We start from the raw sequence: 24752 nt of genomic DNA on the forward strand, positions 1-24752 counted from the left end.
TTGGTGTTACAGAGAGTTCTGTGGCGTATATCAGTGTTACAGTGAGGGTTGTGGGGTATATCGGTTTTACAGTGAGGGGTGTGGGCTATATTGGTGTTACAGAGAGGGCTGTGGGGTATATCAGTGTTACAGTGAGGGGTGCGGGCTATATTGGTGTTACAGAGAGGGGTGTGGGGTGTCTATCGGTGTTACAGAGAGTGGTGTGGGGTATATCAGTGTTACAGTGAGGGGTATGGGCTATATTGGTGTTACAGAGAGGGGTGTGAGGTATATCAGTGTTACAGTGAGGGGTGTGGGATATATCAGTGTAACAGTGAGGGGTGTGGGTTATATCAGTGTTACAGTGAGGGGTGTGGGCTATATTGGTGTTACAGAGAGGAGTGTGGGGTATATCCGTGTTACAGTGAGGGGTGTGGGGTATATCGGTGTGACTGTGAGAGGTGTGGGGTATATCAGTGTTACAGTGAGGGGTGTGGGGTATATCAGTGTTACAGTGAGGAGTGTGGGTTATATTGGTGTTACAGAGAGGAGTGTGGCGTATATCAGTGTTACAGTGAGGGGTGTGGGGTATATCGGTGTTATAGTGAGGGGTGTGGGGTATATCAGTGTTACAGTGAGGGGTGTGGGGTATATCAGTGTTACAGTGAGGGGTGTGGGGTATATCGGTGTTATAGTGAGGGGTGTGGGGTATATCAGTGTTACAGTGAGGGGTGTGGGGTATATCAGTGTTACAGTGAGGGGTGTGGGCTATATTGGTGTTACAGAGAGGGGTGCGGGGTATTTCAGTGTTACAGTGAGGAGTGCGGGCTATATTGGTGTTACAGAGACGGGTGTGGGGTGTCTATCGGTGTTACAGAGAGAGGTGTGGAGTATATCAGTGTTACAGTGACGGGTATGGGCTATATTGGTGTTACAGAGAGGGGTGTGGGGTATATCAGTGTTACAGTGAGGGGTGTGGGGTATATCGGTGTTACAGTGAGGGGTGTGGGGTATATCAGTGTTACAGTGAGGGGTGTGGGGTATATCAGTGTTACAGTGAGGAGTGTGGGTTATATTGGTGTTACAGAGAGGGGTGTGGGGTACATCAGTGTTACAGTGAGGGGTGTGGGGTATATCAGTGTTACAGTAAGGGGTGTGGGCAATATTGGTGTTACAGAGATGGGTGTGGGGTATATCAGTGTTACAGTGAGGGGTGTGGGGTATATCAGTGTTACAGTGAGGAGTGTGGGTTATATTGGTGTTACAGAGAGGGGTGTGGGGTATATCAGTGTTACAGTGAGGGGTGTGGGGTATATCAGTGTTACAGTAAGGGGTGTGGGATATATCAGTGTTACAGTGAGGGGTGTGGGGTATATCCGTGTTACAGTGAGGGGTGTGGTGTATATCAGTGTTACAGTGAGGGGTGTGGGGTACATCAGAGTTTTACAGTGAGGGGTGTGGGGTATATCAGTGTTACAGTGAGGTGTGTGGGGTATATCAGTGTGTTACAGTCAGGGGTGTGGGGTATACCGATGTGTTACAGTCAGGGGTGTGGGGTATATCGGTGTGTTACAGTGAGGGGCGTGGGTATATCAATGTTACACTGAGGGGTGTGGGGTATATCGGTGTTACAGTGAGGGGTGTGGGGTATATCAGTGTTACAGTGAGGAGTGTGAGGTATATCAGTGTTACAGTGAGGGGTGTGGGGTATATCAGTGTTACAGTAAGGGGTGTGGGATATATCAGTGTTACAGTGAGGGGTGTGGGGTATATCAGTGTTACAGTAAGGGGTGTGGGATATATCAGTGTTACAGTGAGGGGTGTGGGGTATATCAGTGTTACCGTGAGGGGTGTGGGGTATATCAGTGTTACAGTGAGGGGTGTGGGGTATATCAGTGTTACAGTAAGGGTTGTGGGATATATCAGTGTTACAGTGAGGGGTGTGGGGTATATCAGTGATACAGTGAGGGGTGTGGGGTATATCAGTGTTACAGTGAGGGATATGGGGTATATCAGTGTTACAGTGAGGGGTGCGGGGTATATCAGTGTTACAGTGAGGGGTGTGGGGTATATCAGTGTTACAGTAAGGGGTGTGGGATATATCAGTGTTACAGTGAGGGGTGTGGGATATATCAGTGTTACAGTGAGGGGTGCGGGGCATATCAGTGTTACAGTGAGGGTTGTGGGGTATATCAGTGTTACAGTGAAGGGTGTGGGGTATATCAGTGTTGCAGCGAGTGGTGTGGGGTATATCGGTGTTACAGTGAGGGGTGTGGGGTATATCAGTGTTACAGTGAGGGATGTGGGGTACATCAGTGTTACTGTGAGGGGTGAGGGGTATATCAGTGTTACAGTGAGAGGTTTGGGCTAAATCAGTGTTACAGTGAGGGGTGTGGGGTATATCACTATAACCGTGAGGTGTGTTGGTTATATCTATGTTACAGTGAGTGTTGTGGGGTATATCAGTGTTACAGTGAGGGGTGTGGGGTATATCAGAGTGTTTCAGTGAGCAGTGTGGGGTATATCAGTGTTTCAGTGAACGGTGAGAGTTTATCACTGTTACAGTGAGGGGTGTGAGGTATATCAGTGTTACAGTGAGGGGTGTGGGGTGTATCAGTGTTACAGTGAGGTGTATGGGGTAAAGCAGTGTTACAGTGAGGGGTGTGGGGTATATCACTATAACCGTGAGGTGTGTGGGGTATATCTATGTTGCAGTGAGCAATGTGGGGTATATCAGTGTTACAGTGAGGGGTGTGGGGTATATCAGTGTTACAGTGAGGGGTGTGGTGTATATCCGTGTTACAGTGAGGGGTGTGGTGTATATCAGTTTTACAGTGAGGGGTGTGGGGTGTATCAGTGTTACAGTGAGGGGTGTGGGGTACATCAGAGGTTTACAGTGAGGGGTGTGGGGTATATCAGTGTTACAGTGAGGTGTGTGGGGTATATCAGTGTGTTACAGTCAGGGGTGTGGGGTATACCGATGTGTTACAGTCAGGGGTGTGGGGTATATCGGTGTGTTACAGTGAGGGGCGTGGGTATATCAATGTTACACTGAGGGGTGTGGGGTATATCAGTGTTACAGTGAGCGGTGTGGGATATATCAGTGTTACAGTGAGTGGTGTGGGGTATATCAGTGTTACAATGAGGTGTGTGGGGTATATCGGTGTTACAGTGAGGGGTCTGGGGTATATCAGTGTTACATTGAGTGGTGTGGGCTATATTAGTGTTACAGAGATTGGTGCGGGGTATATCAGCGTTACAGTGAGGGGTGTGAGGTATATCATGTGTTACAGTAAGTGGTGTGGGGTATATTAGTGTTACAGTGAGGGCTGTGGGCTATATCAGTGTTACAGTGAGTGGTGTGAGGTATATTGGTGTTACAGTGAGGGGTGTGCGGTATATCGGTGTTATAGTGTGGGGTGTGGGGTATATCGGTGTTACAATGAGAGGTGTGGGGCGTATCGTGTTACAGTGAGGGGTGTGAGGTATATCAGTGTTACAGTGAGTGGTGTGGGGTACATCAGTGTTACAGTGAGTGGTGTGGGGTATATCGGTGTTTCAGTGTGGGGTGTGGGGTATATCAGTGCTACAGTGAGGGGTGTGGGGTATATCAGTGTTACAGTGAGTGGTGTGGGGTATATCAGTGTTTCAGTGAGGGGTGTGGGGTATCTCAGTGTTACAGTGAGTGGTGTGGGGTATATCAGTGTTACAGTGAGGGGTGTGGGGTATATCAGTGTTACAGTGAGTGGTGTGGGGTATATCAGTGTTTCAGTGAGGGCTGTGGGGTATATCAGTGTTACAGTGAGTGGTGTGGGGTATATCCGTGTTACAGTGAGGGGTGTGGTGTATATCAGTGTTACAGTGAGGGGTGTGGGGTACATCAGAGTTTTACAGTGAGGGGTGTGGGGTATATCAGTGTTACAGTGAGGTGTGTGGGGTATATCAGTGTGTTACAGTCAGGGGTGTGGGGTATACCGATGTGTTACAGTCAGGGGTGTGGGGTATATCGGTGTGTTACAGTGAGGGGCGTGGGTATATCAATGTTACACTGAGGGGTGTGGGGTATATCGGTGTTACAGTGAGGGGTGTGGGGTATATCAGTGTTACAGTGAGGAGTGTGAGGTATATCAGTGTTACAGTGAGGGGTGTGGGGTATATCAGTGTTACAGTAAGGGGTGTGGGATATATCAGTGTTACAGTGAGGGGTGTGGGGTATATCAGTGTTACAGTAAGGGGTGTGGGATATATCAGTGTTACAGTGAGGGGTGTGGGGTATATCAGTGTTACCGTGAGGGGTGTGGGGTATATCAGTGTTACAGTGAGGGGTGTGGGGTATATCAGTGTTACAGTAAGGGTTGTGGGATATATCAGTGTTACAGTGAGGGGTGTGGGGTATATCAGTGATACAGTGAGGGGTGTGGGGTATATCAGTGTTACAGTGAGGGATATGGGGTATATCAGTGTTACAGTGAGGGGTGCGGGGTATATCAGTGTTACAGTGAGGGGTGTGGGGTATATCAGTGTTACAGTAAGGGGTGTGGGATATATCAGTGTTACAGTGAGGGGTGTGGGATATATCAGTGTTACAGTGAGGGGTGCGGGGCATATCAGTGTTACAGTGAGGGTTGTGGGGTATATCAGTGTTACAGTGAAGGGTGTGGGGTATATCAGTGTTGCAGCGAGTGGTGTGGGGTATATCGGTGTTACAGTGAGGGGTGTGGGGTATATCAGTGTTACAGTGAGGGATGTGGGGTACATCAGTGTTACTGTGAGGGGTGAGGGGTATATCAGTGTTACAGTGAGAGGTTTGGGCTAAATCAGTGTTACAGTGAGGGGTGTGGGGTATATCACTATAACCGTGAGGTGTGTTGGTTATATCTATGTTACAGTGAGTGTTGTGGGGTATATCAGTGTTACAGTGAGGGGTGTGGGGTATATCAGAGTGTTTCAGTGAGCAGTGTGGGGTATATCAGTGTTTCAGTGAACGGTGAGAGTTTATCACTGTTACAGTGAGGGGTGTGAGGTATATCAGTGTTACAGTGAGGGGTGTGGGGTGTATCAGTGTTACAGTGAGGTGTATGGGGTAAAGCAGTGTTACAGTGAGGGGTGTGGGGTATATCACTATAACCGTGAGGTGTGTGGGGTATATCTATGTTGCAGTGAGCAATGTGGGGTATATCAGTGTTACAGTGAGGGGTGTGGGGTATATCAGTGTTACAGTGAGGGGTGTGGTGTATATCCGTGTTACAGTGAGGGGTGTGGTGTATATCAGTTTTACAGTGAGGGGTGTGGGGTGTATCAGTGTTACAGTGAGGGGTGTGGGGTACATCAGAGGTTTACAGTGAGGGGTGTGGGGTATATCAGTGTTACAGTGAGGTGTGTGGGGTATATCAGTGTGTTACAGTCAGGGGTGTGGGGTATACCGATGTGTTACAGTCAGGGGTGTGGGGTATATCGGTGTGTTACAGTGAGGGGCGTGGGTATATCAATGTTACACTGAGGGGTGTGGGGTATATCAGTGTTACAGTGAGCGGTGTGGGATATATCAGTGTTACAGTGAGTGGTGTGGGGTATATCAGTGTTACAATGAGGTGTGTGGGGTATATCGGTGTTACAGTGAGGGGTCTGGGGTATATCAGTGTTACATTGAGTGGTGTGGGCTATATTAGTGTTACAGAGATTGGTGCGGGGTATATCAGCGTTACAGTGAGGGGTGTGAGGTATATCATGTGTTACAGTAAGTGGTGTGGGGTATATTAGTGTTACAGTGAGGGCTGTGGGCTATATCAGTGTTACAGTGAGTGGTGTGAGGTATATTGGTGTTACAGTGAGGGGTGTGCGGTATATCGGTGTTATAGTGTGGGGTGTGGGGTATATCGGTGTTACAATGAGAGGTGTGGGGCGTATCGTGTTACAGTGAGGGGTGTGAGGTATATCAGTGTTACAGTGAGTGGTGTGGGGTACATCAGTGTTACAGTGAGTGGTGTGGGGTATATCGGTGTTTCAGTGTGGGGTGTGGGGTATATCAGTGCTACAGTGAGGGGTGTGGGGTATATCAGTGTTACAGTGAGTGGTGTGGGGTATATCAGTGTTTCAGTGAGGGGTGTGGGGTATCTCAGTGTTACAGTGAGTGGTGTGGGGTATATCAGTGTTACAGTGAGGGGTGTGGGGTATATCAGTGTTACAGTGAGTGGTGTGGGGTATATCAGTGTTTCAGTGAGGGCTGTGGGGTATATCAGTGTTACAGTGAGTGGTGTGGGGTATATCAGTGTTACAGTGAGTGGTGTGGGGTATATCAGTGTTACAGTGAGGGGTGTGGGGTATATCAGTGTTACAGTGAGGGGTGTGGGGTATATCACTATAACCGTGAGGTGTGTGGGTTATATCTATGTTACAGTGTGTGCTGTGGGGTATATCAGTGTTACAGTGAGGGGTGTGGGGTATATCAGAGTGTTACAGTGAGCAGTGTGGGGTATATCAGTGTTTCAGTGAACGGTGAGAGTTTATCACTGTTACAGTGAGGGGTGTGAGGTATATCAGTGTTACAGTGAGGTGTGTGGGGTGTATCAGTGTTACAGTGAGGGGTGTGGGATATATCAGTGTTACAGTGAGTGGTGTGGGGTATATCAGTGTTACAGTGAGGGGTTTGGGGTATATCAGTGTTACAGTGAGGTGTGTGGGTTATATCTTCGTTACAGTGAGGGGTATGGGGTATATCAGTGTTACAGTGAGCGGTGTGGGATATATCAGTGTTACAGTGAGTGGTGTGGGGTATATCAGTGTTACAGTGAGGGGTGTGGGGTATATCAGTGTTACAGTGAGTGGTGTGGGGTACATCAGTGTTATAGTGAATAGTGTGGGGTATATCGGTGTTTCAGTGTGGGGTGTGGGGTAGATCAGTGTTACAGTGAGGGGTGTGGGGTACATCGGTGCTACAGTGAGGGGTCTGGGGTATATCAGTGTTACATTGAGTGGTGTGAGGTATATTGCTGTTACAGTGAGGGGTGTGGGGTATATCGGTGTTACAGTGTGGGGTGTGGGGTATATCGGTGTTACAATGAGAGGTGTGTGGTGTATCGTGTTACAGTGAGGGGTGTGGGGTATATCAGTGTTACAGTGAGTGGTGTGGGGTACATCAGTGTTACAGTGAGTGGTGTGGGGTATATCGGTGTTTCAGTGTGGGGTGTGGGGTAGATCAGTGTTACAGTGAGGGGTGTGGGGTATATCGGTGTTACAGTGAGTGGTGTGGGGTATATCAGTGTTACAGTGAGGGGTGCGGGGTATATCAGTGTTACAGTGAGTGGTGTGGGGTATATCAGTGTTACAGTGAGTGGTGTGGGGTATATCAGTGTTTCAGTGAGGGGTGTGGGGTATATCAGTGTTACAGTGAGTGGTGTGGGGTATATCAGTGTTACAGTGAGGGGTGTGGGGTATATCAGTGTTTCAGTGAATGGTGTGGGGTATATCAGTGTTACAGTGAGTGGTGTGGGGTATATCAGTGTTACAGTGAGTGGTGTGGGGTATATCAGTGTTACAGTGAGGGGTGTGGGGTATATCAGTGTTACAGTGAGTGGTGTGGGGTACATCAGTGTTATAGTGAATAGTGTGGGGTATATCGGTGTTTCAGTGTGGGGTGTGGGGTAGATCAGTGTTACAGTGAGGGGTGTGGGGTACATCGGTATTACAGTGAGGGGTCTGGGGTATATCAGTGTTACATTGAGTGGTGTGAGGTATATTGCTGTTACAGTGAGGGGTGTGGGGTATATCGGTGTTACAGTGTGGGGTGTGGGGTATATCGGTGTTACAATGAGAGGTGTGTGGTGTATCGTGTTACAGTGAGGGGTGTGGGGTATATCAGTGTTACAGTGAGTGGTGTGGGGTACATCAGTGTTACAGTGAGTGGTGTGGGGTATATCGGTGTTTCAGTGTGGGGTGTGGGGTAGATCAGTGTTACAGTGAGGGGTGTGGGGTATATCGGTGTTACAGTGAGTGGTGTGGGGTATATCAGTGTTACAGTGAGGGGTGCGGGGTATATCAGTGTTACAGTGAGTGGTGTGGGGTATATCAGTGTTACAGTGAGTGGTGTGGGGTATATCAGTGTTTCAGTGAGGGGTGTGGGGTATATCAGTGTTACAGTGAGGGATGTGGGGTACATCAGTGTTACTGTGAGGGGTGAGGGGTATATCAGTGTTACAGTGAGGGGTTTGGGCTAAATCAGTGTTACAGTGAGGGGTGTGGGGTATATCACTATAACCGTGAGGTGTGTTGGTTATATCTATGTTACAGTGAGTGTTGTGGGGTATATCAGTGTTACAGTGAGGGGTGTGGGGTATATCAGAGTGTTTCAGTGAGCAGTGTGGGGTATATCAGTGTTTCAGTGAACGGTGAGAGTTTATCACTGTTACAGTGAGGGGTGTGAGGTATATCAGTGTTACAGTGAGGGGTGTGGGGTGTATCAGTGTTACAGTGAGGTGTATGGGGTAAAGCAGTGTTACAGTGAGGGGTGTGGGGTATATCACTATAACCGTGAGGTGTGTGGGGTATATCTATGTTACAGTGAGCAATGTGGGGTATATCAGTGTTACAGTGAGGGGTGTGGGGTATATCAGTGTTACAGTGAGGGGTGTGAGGTATATCAGTGTTACAGTGAGGGGTGTGGTGTATATCCGTGTTACAGTGAGGGGTGTGGTGTATATCAGTTTTACAGTGAGGGGTGTGGGGTGTATCAGTGTTACAGTGAGATGTGTGGGGTATATCAGTGTTACAGTGAGGGGTGTGGGGTATATCAGTGTTACAGTGAGGTGTGTGGGGTATATCAGTGTGTTACAGTCAGGGGTGTGGGGTATACCGATGTGTTACAGTCAGGGGTGTGGGGTATATCGGTGTGTTACAGTGAGGGGCGTGGGTATATCAATGTTACACTGAGGGGTGTGGGGTATATCGGTGTTACAGTGAGCGGTGTGGGATATATCAGTGTTACAGTGAGTGGTGTGGGGTATATCAGTGTTACAATGAGGTGTGTGGGGTATATCGGTGTTACAGTGAGGGGTCTGGGGTATATCAGTGTTACATTGAGTGGTGTGGGCTATATTAGTGTTACAGAGATTGGTGCGGGGTATATCAGCGTTACAGTGAGGGGTGTGAGGTATATCATGTGTTACAGTAAGTGGTGTGGGGTATATTAGTGTTACAGTGAGGGCTGTGGGCTATATCAGTGTTACAGTGAGTGGTGTGAGGTATATTGGTGTTACAGTGAGGGGTGTGCGGTATATCGGTGTTATAGTGTGGGGTGTGGGGTATATCGGTGTTACAATGAGAGGTGTGGGGCGTATCGTGTTACAGTGAGGGGTGTGAGGTATATCAGTGTTACAGTGAGTGGTGTGGGGTACATCAGTGTTACAGTGAGTGGTGTGGGGTATATCGGTGTTTCAGTGTGGGGTGTGGGGTATATCAGTGCTACAGTGAGGGGTGTGGGGTATATCAGTGTTACAGTGAGTGGTGTGGGGTATATCAGTGTTTCAGTGAGGGGTGTGGGGTATCTCAGTGTTACAGTGAGTGGTGTGGGGTATATCAGTGTTACAGTGAGGGGTGTGGGGTATATCAGTGTTACAGTGAGTGGTGTGGGGTATATCAGTGTTTCAGTGAGGGCTGTGGGGTATATCAGTGTTACAGTGAGTGGTGTGGGGTATATCAGTGTTACAGTGAGTGGTGTGGGGTATATCAGTGTTACAGTGAGGGGTGTGGGGTATATCAGTGTTACAGTGAGGGGTGTGGGGTATATCACTATAACCGTGAGGTGTGTGGGTTATATCTATGTTACAGTGTGTGCTGTGGGGTATATCAGTGTTACAGTGAGGGGTGTGGGGTATATCAGAGTGTTACAGTGAGCAGTGTGGGGTATATCAGTGTTTCAGTGAACGGTGAGAGTTTATCACTGTTACAGTGAGGGGTGTGAGGTATATCAGTGTTACAGTGAGGTGTGTGGGGTGTATCAGTGTTACAGTGAGGGGTGTGGAATATATCAGTGTTACAGTGAGTGGTGTGGGGTATATCAGTGTTACAGTGAGGGGTTTGGGGTATATCAGTGTTACAGTGAGGTGTGTGGGTTATATCTTCGTTACAGTGAGGGGTATGGGGTATATCAGTGTTACAGTGAGCGGTGTGGGATATATCAGTGTTACAGTGAGTGGTGTGGGGTATATCAGTGTTACAGTGAGGGGTGTGGGGTATATCAGTGTTACAGTGAGTGGTGTGGGGTACATCAGTGTTATAGTGAATAGTGTGGGGTATATCGGTGTTTCAGTGTGGGGTGTGGGGTAGATCAGTGTTACAGTGAGGGGTGTGGGGTACATCGGTGCTACAGTGAGGGGTCTGGGGTATATCAGTGTTACATTGAGTGGTGTGAGGTATATTGCTGTTACAGTGAGGGGTGTGGGGTATATCGGTGTTACAGTGTGGGGTGTGGGGTATATCGGTGTTACAATGAGAGGTGTGTGGTGTATCGTGTTACAGTGAGGGGTGTGGGGTATATCAGTGTTACAGTGAGTGGTGTGGGGTACATCAGTGTTACAGTGAGTGGTGTGGGGTATATCGGTGTTTCAGTGTGGGGTGTGGGGTAGATCAGTGTTACAGTGAGGGGTGTGGGGTATATCGGTGTTACAGTGAGTGGTGTGGGGTATATCAGTGTTACAGTGAGGGGTGCGGGGTATATCAGTGTTACAGTGAGTGGTGTGGGGTATATCAGTGTTACAGTGAGTGGTGTGGGGTATATCAGTGTTTCAGTGAGGGGTGTGGGGTATATCAGTGTTACAGTGAGTGGTGTGGGGTATATCAGTGTTACAGTGAGGGGTGTGGGGTATATCAGTGTTTCAGTGAATGGTGTGGGGTATATCAGTGTTACAGTGAGTGGTGTGGGGTATATCAGTGTTACAGTGAGTGGTGTGGGGTATATCAGTGTTACAGTGAGGGGTGTGGGGTATATCAGTGTTACAGTGAGTGGTGTGGGGTACATCAGTGTTATAGTGAATAGTGTGGGGTATATCGGTGTTTCAGTGTGGGGTGTGGGGTAGATCAGTGTTACAGTGAGGGGTGTGGGGTACATCGGTGTTACAGTGAGGGGTCTGGGGTATATCAGTGTTACATTGAGTGGTGTGAGGTATATTGCTGTTACAGTGAGGGGTGTGGGGTATATCGGTGTTACAGTGTGGGGTGTGGGGTATATCGGTGTTCCAATGAGAGGTGTGTGGTGTATCGTGTTACAGTGAGGGGTGTGGGGTATATCAGTGTTACAGTGAGTGGTGTGGGGTACATCAGTGTTACAGTGAGTGGTGTGGGGTATATCGGTGTTTCAGTGTGGGGTGTGGGGTAGATCGGTGTTACAGTGAGGGGTGTGGGGTATATCGGTGTTACAGTGAGTGGTGTGGGGTATATCAGTGTTACAGTGAGGGGTGCGGGGTATATCAGTGTTACAGTGAGTGGTGTGGGGTATATCAGTGTTACAGTGAGTGGTGTGGGGTATATCAGTGTTTCAGTGAGGGGTGTGGGGTATATCAGTGTTACAGTGAGTGGTGTGGGGTATATCAGTGTTACAGTGAGGGGTGTGGGGTATATCAGTGTTTCAGTGAGTGGTGTGGGGTATATCAGTGTTACAGTGAGTGGTGTGGGGTATATCAGTGTTACAGTGAGTGGTGTGGGGTATATCAGTGTTACAGTAAGGGGTGTGGGGTATATCACTGTTACAGTGAGGGGTGTGGGGTATATCAGTGTTACAGTGAGGGGTGTCTGGTTTTCAGTGTTGCAGTGAGGTGTGTGGGGTATATCAGTGTTACAGTGAGGGGTGTGGGGTATATCGGTATTACAGTGAGGGATGTGGGGTATATCAGTGTTACAGTGAGGGGTGTGGGTTATATTGGTGTTACAGAGAGGGGTGTGGCCTATATCAGTGTTACAGTGAGGGGTGTGGGGTATACCAGTGTTACAGTGAGGGGTGTGGGGTATATCAGTGTTACAGTGAGGGGTGTGGGGTATATCAGTGTTACAGTGAGGGGTGTGGGCTATATTGGTGTTACAGAGAGGGATGTGGGGTATATCAGTGTTACAGTGAGGGGTGCGGGCTATATTGGTGTTACAGAGAGGGGTGTGGGGTGTCTATCGGTGTTACAGAGAGAGGTGTGGGGTATATCAGTGTTACAGTGAGGGGTATGGGCTATATTGGTGTTACAGAGACGGTTGTGGGGTATATCAGTGTTACAGTGAGGGGTGTGGCATATATCAGTGTAACAGTGAGGGGTGTGGGGTATATCAGTGTTTCAGTGAGGGGTGTGGGCTATATTGGTGTTACAGAGAGGGGTGTGGGGTATATCAGTGTTTCAGTGAGGGGTGTGGGGTATATCGGTGTTACAGTGAGGGGTGTGGCGTATATCAGTGTTACAGTGAGGGGTGTGGGGTATATCAGTGTTACAGTGAGGAGTGTGGGTTATATTGGTGTTACAGAGAGGGGTGTGCGGTATATCAGTGTTACAGTGAGGGGTGTGGGGTGTATCAGTGTTACAGTGAGGGGTGTGGGGTATATCAGTGTTACAGTAAGGGGTGTGGGATATATCAGTGTTACAGTGAGGGGTGTGGGGTATATCCGTGTTACAGTGAGGGGTGTGGTGTATATCAGTGTTACAGTGAGGGGTGTGGGGTGTATCAGTGTTACAGTGAGGGGTGTGGGGAACATCAGAGTTTTACAGTGAGGGGTGTGGGGTATATCAGTGTTACAGTGAGGTGTGTGGGGTATATCAGTGTGTTACAGTCAGGGGTGTGGGGTATACCGATGTGTTACAGTCAGGGGTGTGGGGTATATTGGTGTGTTACATTGAGGGGCGTGGGTATATCAATGTTACACTGAGGGGTGTGGGGTATATCGGTGTTACAGTGAGGGGTGTGGGGTATATCAGTGTTTTACAGTGAGGGGTGTGGGATATATCAGTGTTACAGTGAGGGGTGCGGGGCATATCAGTGCTACAGTGAGGGTTGTGGGGTATATCAGTGTTACAGTGAAGGGTGTGGGGTATATCAGTGTTGCAGCGAGGGGTGTGGGGTATATCGGTGTTACAGTGAGGGGTGTGGGGTATATCAGTGTTACAGTGAGTGGTGTGGGGTATATCAGTGTTACAGTGAGGGGTGTGGGGTATATCAGTGTTTCACTGAGTGGTGTGGGGTATATCAGTGTTTCAGTGAGGGATGTGGGGTATATCAGTGTTCCAGTGAGTGGTGTGGGGTATATCAGTGTTACAGTGAGTGGTGTGGGGTATATCAGTGTTACAGTGAGTGGTGTGGGGTATATCAGTGTTACAGTGAGGGGTGTGGGGTATATCAGTGTTACAGTGAGGGGTGTGGGGTATATCACTGTTACAGTGAGTGGTGTGGGGTATATCAGTGTTTCAGTGAGGGGTGTGGGGTATATCAGTGTTACAGTGAGGGGTGTCTGGTATATCAGTGTTACAGTGAGGGGTGTGGGGTATATCAGTGTTACAGTGAGGGGTGTGGGGTCTATCAGTGTTACAGTGAGGGATGTGGGGTACATCAGTGTTACAGTGAGGGTTGAGGGGTATATCAGTGTTACAGTGAGGGGTTTGGGGTAAATCAGTGTTACAGTGAGGGGTGTGGGGTATATCACTATAACCATGAGGTGTGTGGGTTATATCTGTGTTACAGTGAGTGCTGTGGGGTATATCAGTGTTACAGTGAGGGGTGTGGGGTATATCAGAGTGTTACAGTGAGCAGTGTGGGGTATATCAGTGTTTCAGTGAACGGTGAGAGTTTATCACTGTTACAGTGAGGGGTGTGAGGTATATCAGTGTTACAGTGAGGTGTGTGGGGTATATCAGTGTTACAGTGAGGGGTGTGGGGTGTATCAGTGTTACAGTGAGGGGTGTGGGGTACATCAGTGTTACAGTGAGTGGTGTGGGGTATATCGGTGTTTCAGTGTGGGGTGTGGGGTAGATCAGTGTTACAGTGAGGGGTGTGGGGTATATCGGTGTTACAGTGAGTGGTGTGGGGTATATCAGTGTTACAGTGAGAGGTGCGGGGTATATCAGTGTTACAGTGAGTGGTGTGGAGTATATCAGTGTTACAGTGAGTGGTGTGGGGTATATCAGTGTTTCAGTGAGGGGTGTGGGGTATATCAGTGTTACAGTGAGTGGTGTGGGGTATATCAGTGTTACAGTGAGGGGTGTGGGGTATATCAGTGTTTCAGTGAGTGGTGTGGGGTATATCAGTGTTACAGTGAGTGGTGTGGGGTATATCAGTGTTACAGTGAGGGGTGTGGGGTATATCGGTGTTACAGTGAGTGGTGTGGGGTATATCAGTGTTACAGTGAGGGGTGCGGGGTATATCAGTGTTACAGTGAGTGGTGTGGGGTATATCAGTGTTACAGTGAGTGGTGTGGGGTATATCAGTGTTTCAGTGAGGGGTGTGGGGTATATCAGTGTTACAGTGAGGGATGTGGGGTACATCAGTGTTACTGTGAGGGGTGAGGGGTATATCAGTGTTACAGTGAGGGGTTTGGGCTAAATCAGTGTTACAGTGAGGGGTGTGGGGTATATCACTATAACCGTGAGGTGTGTTGGTTATATCTATGTTACAGTGAGTGTTGTGGGGTATATCAGTGTTACAGTGAGGGGTGTGGGGTATATCAGAGTGTTTCAGTGAGCAGTGTGGGGTATATCAGTGTTTCAGTGAACGGTGAGAGTTTATCACTGTTACAGTGAGGGGTGTGAGGTATATCAGTGTTACAGTGAGGGGTGTGGGGTGTATCAGTGTTACAGTGAGGTGTATGGGGTAAAGCAGTGTTACAGTGAGGGGTGTGGGGTATATCACTATAACCGTGAGGTGCGTGGGGTATATCTATGTTACAGTGAGCAATGTGGGGTATATCAGTGTTACAGTGAGGGGTGTGGGGTATATCAGTGTTACAGTGAGGGGTGTGGTGTATATCCGTGTTACAGTGAGGGGTGTGGTGTATATCAGTTTTACAGTGAGGGGTGTGGGGTGTATCAGTGTTACAGTGAGGGGTGTGGGGTATATCAGTGTGTTACAGTCAGGGGTGTGGGGTATACCGATGTGTTACAGTCAGGGGTGTGGGGTATATCGGTGTGTTACAGTGAGGGGCGTGGGTATATCAATGTTACACTGAGGGGTGTGGGGTATATCGGTGTTACAGTGAGGGGTCTGGGGTATATCAGTGTTACATTGAGTGGTGTGGGCTATATTAGTGTTACAGAGATTGGTGCGGGGTATATCAGCGTTACAGTGAGGGGTGTGAGGTATATCATGTGTTACAGTAAGTGGTGTGGGGTATATTAGTGTTACAGTGAGGGCTGTGGGCTATATCAGTGTTACAGTGAGTGGTGTGAGGTATATTGGTGTTACAGTGAGGGGTGTGCGGTATATCGGTGTTATAGTGTGGGGTGTGGGGTATATCGGTGTTACAATGAGAGGTGTGGGGCGTATCGTGTTACAGTGAGGGGTGTGAGGTATATCAGTGTTACAGTGAGTGGTGTGGGGTACATCAGTGTTACAGTGAGTGGTGTGGGGTATATCGGTGTTACAGTGAGGGGTGTGGGGTATATCAGTGCTACAGTGAGTGGTGTGGGGTATATCAGTGTTACAGTGAGGGGTGTGGGGTATATCAGTGTTACAGTGAGTGGTGTGGGGTATATCAGTGTTTCAGTGAGGGCTGTGGGGTATATCAGTGTTACAGTGAGTGGTGTGGGGTATATCAGTGTTACAGTGAGTGGTGTGGGGTATATCAGTGTTGCAGTGAGGGGTGTGGGGTATATCAGTGTTACAGTGAGGGGTGTGGGGTATATCACTATAACCGTGAGGTGTGTGGGTTATATCTATGTTACAGTGTGTGCTGTGGGGTATATCAGTGTTACAGTGAGGGGTGTGGGGTATATCAGAGTGTTACAGTGAGCAGTGTGGGGTATATCAGTGTTTCAGTGAACGGTGAGAGTTTATCACTGTTACAGTGAGGGGTGTGAGGTATATCAGTGTTACAGTGAGGTGTGTGGGGTGTATCAGTGTTACAGTGAGGGGTGTGGGATATATCAGTGTTACAGTGAGTGGTGTGGGGTATATCAGTGTTACAGTGAGGGGTTTGGGGTATATCAGTGTTACAGTGAGGTGTGTGGGTTATATCTTCGTTACAGTGAGGGGTATGGGGTATATCAGTGTTACAGTGAGCGGTGTGGGATATATCAGTGTTACAGTGAGTGGTGTGGGGTATATCAGTGTTACAGTGAGGGGTGTGGGGTATATCAGTGTTACAGTGAGTGGTGTGGGGTACATCAGTGTTATAGTGAATAGTGTGGGGTATATCGGTGTTTCAGTGTGGGGTGTGGGGTAGATCAGTGTTACAGTGAGGGGTGTGGGGTACATCGGTGCTACAGTGAGGGGTCTGGGGTATATCAGTGTTACATTGAGTGGTGTGAGGTATATTGCTGTTACAGTGAGGGGTGTGGGGTATATCGGTGTTACAGTGTGGGGTGTGGGGTATATCGGTGTTACAATGAGAGGTGTGTGGTGTATCGTGTTACAGTGAGGGGTGTGGGGTATATCAGTGTTACAGTGAGTGGTGTGGGGTACATCAGTGTTACAGTGAGTGGTGTGGGGTATATCGGTGTTTCAGTGTGGGGTGTGGGGTAGATCAGTGTTACAGTGAGGGGTGTGGGGTATATCGGTGTTACAGTGAGTGGTGTGGGGTATATCAGTGTTACAGTGAGGGGTGCGGGGTATATCAGTGTTACAGTGAGTGGTGTGAGGTATATCAGTGTTACAGTGAGTGGTGTGGGGTATATCAGTGTTTCAGTGAGGGGTGTGGGGTATATCAGTGTTACAGTGAGTGGTGTGGGGTATATCAGTGTTACAGTGAGGGGTGTGGGGTATATCAGTGTTTCAGTGAATGGTGTGGGGTATATCAGTGTTACAGTGAGTGGTGTGGGGTATATCAGTGTTACAGTGAGTGGTGTGGGGTATATCAGTGTTACAGTGAGGGGTGTGGGGTATATCAGTGTTACAGTGAGTGGTGTGGGGTACATCAGTGTTATAGTGAATAGTGTGGGGTATATCGGTGTTTCAGTGTGGGGTGTGGGGTAGATCAGTGTTACAGTGAGGGGTGTGGGGTACATCGGTGTTACAGTGAGGGGTCTGGGGTATATCAGTGTTACATTGAGTGGTGTGAGGTATATTGCTGTTACAGTGAGGGGTGTGGGGTATATCGGTGTTACAGTGTGGGGTGTGGGGTATATCGGTGTTACAATGAGAGGTGTGTGGTGTATCGTGTTACAGTGAGGGGTGTGGGGTATATCGGTGTTTCAGTGTGGGGTGTGGGGTAGATCAGTGTTACAGTGAGGGGTGTGGGGTATATCGGTGTTACAGTGAGTGGTGTGGGGTATATCAGTGTTACAGTGAGGGGTGCGGGGTATATCAGTGTTACAGTGAGTGGTGTGGGGTATATCAGTGTTACAGTGAGTGGTGTGGGGTATATCAGTGTTTCAGTGAGGGGTGTGGGGTATATCAGTGTTACAGTGAGTGGTGTGGGGTATATCAGTGTTACAGTGAGGGGTGTGGGGTATATCAGTGTTTCAGTGAGTGGTGTGGGGTATATCAGTGTTACAGTGAGTGGTGTGGGGTATATCAGTGTTACAGTGAGTGGTGTGGGGTATATCAGTGTTACAGTAAGGGGTGTGGGGTATATCACTGTTACAGTGAGGGGTGTGGGGTATATCAGTGTTACAGTGAGGGGTGTCTGGTTTTCAGTGTTGCAGTGAGGTGTGTGGGGTATATCAGTGTTACAGTGAGGGGTGTGGGGTATATCGGTATTACAGTGAGGGATGTGGGGTATATCAGTGTTACAGTGAGGGGTGTGGGTTATATTGGTGTTACAGAGAGGGGTGTGGCCTATATCAGTGTTACAGTGAGGGGTGTGGGGTATACCAGTGTTACAGTGAGGGGTGTGGGGTATATCAGTGTTACAGTGAGGGGTGTGGGGTATATCAGTGTTACAGTGAGGGGTGTGGGCTATATTGGTGTTACAGAGAGGGGTGTGGGGTATATCAGTGTTACAGTGAGGGGTGCGGGCTATATTGGTGTTACAGAGAGGGGTGTGGGGTGTCTATCGGTGTTACAGAGAGAGGTGTGGGGTATATCAGTGTTACAGTGAGGGGTATGGGCTATATTGGTGTTACAGAGACGGTTGTGGGGTATATCAGTGTTACAGTGAGGGGTGTGGCATATATCAGTGTAACAGTGAGGGGTGTGGGGTATATCAGTGTTTCAGTGAGGGGTGTGGGCTATATTGGTGTTACAGAGAGGGGTGTGGGGTATATCAGTGTTTCAGTGAGGGGTGTGGGGTATATCGGTGTTACAGTGAGGGGTGTGGCGTATATCAGTGTTACAGTGAGGGGTGTGGGGTATATCAGTGTTACAGTGAGGAGTGTGGGTTATATTGGTGTTACAGAGAGGGGTGTGCGGTATATCAGTGTTACAGTGAGGGGTGTGGGGTGTATCAGTGTTACAGTGAGGGGTGTGGGGTATATCAGTGTTACAGTAAGGGGTGTGGGATATATCAGTGTTACAGTGAGGGGTGTGGGGTATATCCGTGTTACAGTGAGGGGTGTGGTGTATATCAGTGTTACAGTGAGGGGTGTGGGGTGTATCAGTGTTACAGTGAGGGGTGTGGGGAACATCAGAGTTTTACAGTGAGGGGTGTGGGGTATATCAGTGTTACAGTGAGGTGTGTGGGGTATATCAGTGTGTTACAGTCAGGGGTGTGGGGTATACCGATGTGTTACAGTCAGGGGTGTGGGGTATATTGGTGTGTTACATTGAGGGGCGTGGGTATATCAATGTTACACTGAGGGGTGTGGGGTATATCGGTGTTACAGTGAGGGGTGTGGGGTATATCAGTGTTTTACAGTGAGGGGTGTGGGATATATCAGTGTTACAGTGAGGGGTGCGGGGCATATCAGTGCTACAGTGAGGGTTGTGGGGTATATCAGTGTTACAGTGAAGGGTGTGGGGTATATCAGTGTTGCAGCGAGGGGTGTGGGGTATATCGGTGTTACAGTGAGGGGTGTGGGGTATATCAGTGTTACAGTGAGTGGTGTGGGGTATATCAGTGTTACAGTGAGGGGTGTGGGGTATATCAGTGTTTCACTGAGTGGTGTGGGGTATATCAGTGTTTCAGTGAGGGATGTGGGGTATATCAGTGTTCCAGTGAGTGGTGTGGGGTATATCAGTGTTACAGTGAGTGGTGTGGGGTATATCAGTGTTACAGTGAGGGGTGTGGGGTATATCAGTGTTACAGTGAGGGGTGTGGGGTATATCACTGTTACAGTGAGTGGTGTGGGGTATATCAGTGTTTCAGTGAGGGTTGTGGGGTATATCAGTGTTACAGTGAGGGGTGTCTGGTATATCAGTGTTACAGTGAGGGGTGTGGGGTATATCAGTGTTACAGTGAGGGGTGTGGGGTCTATCAGTGTTACAGTGAGGGATGTGGGGTACATCAGTGTTACAGTGAGGGTTGAGGGGTATATCAGTGTTACAGTGAGGGGTTTGGGGTAAATCAGTGTTACAGTGAGGGGTGTGGGGTATATCACTATAACCATGAGGTGTGTGGGTTATATCTGTGTTACAGTGAGTGCTGTGGGGTATATCAGTGTTACAGTGAGGGGTGTGGGGTATATCAGAGTGTTACAGTGAGCAGTGTGGGGTATATCAGTGTTTCAGTGAACGGTGAGAGTTTATCACTGTTACAGTGAGGGGTGTGAGGTATATCAGTGTTACAGTGAGGTGTGTGGGGTATATCAGTGTTACAGTGAGGGGTGTGGGGTGTATCAGTGTTACAGTGAGGGGTGTGGGGTACATCAGTGTTACAGTGAGTGGTGTGGGGTATATCGGTGTTTCAGTGTGGGGTGTGGGGTAGATCAGTGTTACAGTGAGGGGTGTGGGGTATATCGGTGTTACAGTGAGTGGTGTGGGGTATATCAGTGTTACAGTGAGAGGTGCGGGGTATATCAGTGTTACAGTGAGGGGTGTGGGGTATATCAGTGTTTCAGTGAGTGGTGTGGGGTATATCAGTGTTACAGTGAGTGGTGTGGGGTATATCAGTGTTACAGTGAGTGATGTGGGGTATATCAGTGTTACAGTGAGGGGTGTGGGGTATATCAGTGTTACAGTGAGGGGTGTGGGGTATATCACTGTTACAGTGAGGGGTGTGGGGTATATCAGTGTTACAGTGAGGGGTGTCTGGTTTTTCAGTGTTACAGTGAGGTGTGTGGGGTATATCAGTGTTACAGTGAGGAGTGTGGGGTATATCGGTATTACAGTGAGGGATGTGGGGTATATCAGTGTTACAGTGAGGGGTGTGGGCAATATTGGTGTTACAGAGAGGGGTATGGGGTGTCTATCGGTGTTACAGAGAGAGGTGTAGGGTATATCAGTGTTACAGTGAGGGGTATGGGCTATATTGGTGTTACAGAGAGAGGTGTGGGGTATATCAGTGTTACAGTGAGGGGTGTGGGATATATCAGTGTAACAGTGAGGGGTGTGGGGTATATCAGTGTTACAGTGAGGGGTGTGGGCTATATTGGTGTTACAGAGAGGAGTGTGGGGTATATCCGTGTTACAGTGAGGGGTGTGGGGTATATCAGTGTTACAGTGAGGGGTGTGGGGTATATCAGTGTTACAGCGAGGGGTGTGGGGTATATCAGTGTTACAGTGAGGGGTGTGGGCTATATTGGTGTTACAGAGAGGGGTGTGGGGTATATCAGTGTTACAGTGAGGGGTATGGGCTATATTGGTGTTACAGAGACGGTTGTGGGGTATATCGGTGTTACAGTGAGGGGTGTGGGGTATATCAGTGTTACAGTGAGGGGTGTGGGTTATATTGGTGTTACAGAGAGGGGTGTGGCCTATATCAGTGTTACAGTGAGGGGTGTGGGGTATATCAGTGTTACAGTGAGGGGTGTGGTGTATATCAGTGTTACAGCGAGGGGTGTGGGGTATATCAGTGTTACAGTGAGGGGTGTGGGCTATATTGGTGTTACAGAGAGGGGTGGGCTATATCAGTGTTTCAGTTAGGGGTGTGGGCTATATTGGTGTTACAGAGAGGGGTGTGGGGTATATCAGTGTTTCAGTGAGGGGTGTGGGGTATATCGGTGTTACAGTGTGGGGTGTGCGGTATATCGGTTTTACAGTGAGGGGTGTGGGGTATATCAGTGTTACTGTGAGGGGTATTTGGTATATCGGTGTTACAGTGAGGGGTGTGGGGTATATCGGTGTTACAGTGTGGGGTGTGGGCTATATCGGTGTTACAGTGTGGGGTGTGGGGTATATCGGTGTTACAGTGAGGGGTGTGGGGTATATCAGTGTTACAGTGAGGTGTGTGGGGTATATCAGTGTGTTACAGTCAGGGGTGTGGGGTATACCGATGTGTTACAGTCAGGGGTGTGGGGTATATCGGTGTGTTACAGTGAGGGGCGTGGGTATATCAATGTTACACTGAGGGGTGTGGGGTATATCAGTGTTACAGTGAGCGGTGTGGGATTTCTCAGTGTTACAGTGAGTGGTGTGGGGTATATCAGTGTTACAATGAGGTGTGTGGGGTATATCGGTGTTACAGTGAGGGGTCTGGGGTATATCAGTGTTACATTGAGTGGTGTGGGCTATATTGGTGTTACAGAGATTGGTGCGGGGTATATCAGCGTTAAAGTGAGGGGTGTGAGGTATATCATGTGTTACAGTAAGTGGTGTGGGGTATATCAGTGTTACAGTGAGGGCTGTGGGGTATATCAGTGTTACAGTGAGTGGTGTGAGGTATATTGGTGTTACAGTGAGGGGTGTGCGGTATATCGGTGTTATAGTGTGGGGTGTGGGGTACATCAGTGTTACAGTGAGGGGTTTGGGGTAAATCAGTGTTACAGTGAGGGGTGTGCGGTATATCAGTGTTACAGTGAGTGGTGTGGGGTACATCAGTGTTACAGTGAGTGGTGTGGGGTATATCAGTGTTACAGTGAGGGGTGTGGGGTATATCGGTGTTACAGTGAGTGGTGTGGGGTATATCAGTGTTACAGTGAGGGGTGTGGGGTACATCAGTGTTACAGTGAATGGTGTGGGGTATATCGGTGTTTCAGTGTGGGGTGTGGGGTAGATCAGTGTTACAGTGAGGGGTGTGGGGTATATCGGTGTTACAGTGAGGGGTCTGGGGTATATCAGTGTTACATTGAGTGGTGTGGGCTATATTGGTGTTACAGAGATTGGTGCGGGGTATATCAGTGTTACAGTGAGGGGTGTGTGGTATATCATGTGTTACAGTGAGTTTGTGGGGTATATCAGTGTTACAGTGAGGGCTGTGGGCTATATCAGTGTTACAGTGAGTGGTGTGAGGTATATTGGTGTTACAGTGAGGGGTGTGGGGTATATCGGTGTTACAGTGTGGGGTGTGGGGTATATCGGTGTTACAATGAGAGGTGTGGGGTGTATCGTGTTACAGTGAGGGGTGTGCGGTATATCAGTGTTACAGTGAGTGGTGTGGGGTACATCAGTGTTACAGTGAGTGGTGTGGGGTATATCAGTGTTACAGTGAGGGGTGTGGGGTATATCGGTGTTACAGTGAGTGGTGTGGGGTATATCAGTGTTACAGTGAGGAGTGTGGGGTATATCAGTGTTACAGTGAGTGGTGTGGGGTATATCAGTGTTACAGTGATTGGTGTGGGGTATATCAGTGTTTCAGTGAGGGGTGTGGGGTATATCAGTGTTACAGTGAGTGGTGTGGGGTATATCAGTGTGACAGTGAGGGGTGTGGGGTATATCAGTGTTTCAGTGAGTGGTGTGGGGTATATCAGTGTTAAAGTGAGTGGTGTGGGATATATCAGTGTTACAGTGATTGGTGTGGGGTATATCAGTGTTACAGTGAGTGGTGTGGGGTATATCAGTGTTACAGTGAGGGGTGTGGGGTATATCAGTGTTACAGTGAGGGGTGTGGGGTATATCACTGTTACAGTGAGTGGTGTGGGGTATATCAGTGTTTCAGTGAGGGGTGTGGAGTATATCAGTGTTACAGTGAGGGGTGTCTGGTATATCAGTGTTACAGTGAGGTGTGTGGGGTATATCAGTGTTACAGTGAGGGGTGTGGGGTATGTCGGTGTTACAGTGAGGGATGTGGGGTATATCAGTGTTACAGTGAGGGGTGTGAGGTATATCAGTGTTACAGTGAGGGGTGTGGGGTATATCAGAGTGTTACAGTGAGCAGTGTGGGGTATATCAGTGTTTCAGTGAACGGTGAGAGTTTATCACTGTTACAGTGAGGGGTGTGAGGTATATCAGTGTTACAGTGAGGTGTGTGGGGTATATCAGTGTTACAGTGAGGGGTGTGGGGTGTATCAGTGTTACAGTGAGGGGTTTGGGGTAAATCAGTGTTACAGTGAGGGGTGTGGGGTATATCACTATAACTGTGAGGTGTGTGGGGTATATCTATGTTACAGTGAGCAATGTGGGGTATATCAGTGTTACAGTGAGGGAGTGGGGTATATCAGTGTTACAGTGAGGGGTGTGGGGTGTATCAGTGTTACAGTGAGGGGTATGGGGTATATCAGTGTTACAGTGAGCGGTGTGGGGTTATTCGGTGTTACAGTGAGGGGTCTGGGGTATATCAGTGTTACAGTGAGGGCTGTGGGGTATATCAGTGTTACAGTGAGTGGTGTGAGGTATATTGGTGTTACAGTGAGGGGTGTGGGTTATATTGGTGTTACAGAGAGGAGTGTGGGGTATATCCGTGTTACAGTGAGGGTTGTGGGGTATATCGGTGTTACAGTGAGGGGTGTGGGGTATATCAGTGTTACAGTGAGGGGTGTGGGCTATATTGGTGTTACAGAGGGGAGTGTGGGGTATATCCGTGTTACAGTGAGGGGTGTGGGGTATATCGGTGTTACAGTGAGGGGTGTGGGGTTATTCGGTGTTACAGTGAGGGGTCTGGGGTATATCAGTGTTAAAGTGAGGGGTGCGGGGCATATCAGTGCTACAGTGAGGGTTGTGGGGTATATCAGTGTTACAGTGAAGGGTGTGGGGTATATCAGTGTTGCAGCGAGAGGTGTGGGGTATATCAGTGTTACAGTGAGGGGTGTGGGGTGTATCAGTGTTACAGTGAGGGGTTTGGGGTAAATCAGTGTTACAGTGAGGGGTGTGGGGTATATCACTATAACCATGAGGGTTGTGGGGTATATCAGTGTTACAGTGAGTGGTGTGGGGTACATCAGTGTTACAGTGAGTGGTGTGGGGTATATCGGTGTTTCAGTGTGGGGTGTGGGGTAGATCAGTGTTACAGTGAGGGGTGTGGGGTATATCAGTGTTACAGTGAGTGGTGTGGGGTATATCAGTGTTACAGTGAGGGGTGCGGGGTATATCAGTGTTACAGTGAGTGGTGTGGGGTATATCAGTGTTACAGTGAGTGGTGTGGGGTATATCAGTGTTTCAGTGAGGGGTGTGGGGTATATCAGTGTTACAGTGAGTGGTGTGGGGTATATCAGTGTTACAGTGAGAGGTGTGGGGTATATCAGTGTTTCAGTGAGTGGTGTGGGGTATATAAGTATTACAGTGAGTGGTGTGGGGTATATCAGTGTTACAGTGAGTGATGTGGGGTATATCACTGTTACAGTGAGGGGTGTGGGGTATATCAGTGTTACAGTGAGGGGTGTGGGGTATATCACTGTTACAGTGAGGGGTGT

This window comes from Pristiophorus japonicus, chromosome 30 (assembly GCF_044704955.1).
Source record: "Pristiophorus japonicus isolate sPriJap1 chromosome 30, sPriJap1.hap1, whole genome shotgun sequence".
Lineage (NCBI taxonomy): Eukaryota > Metazoa > Chordata > Chondrichthyes > Pristiophoridae > Pristiophorus > Pristiophorus japonicus.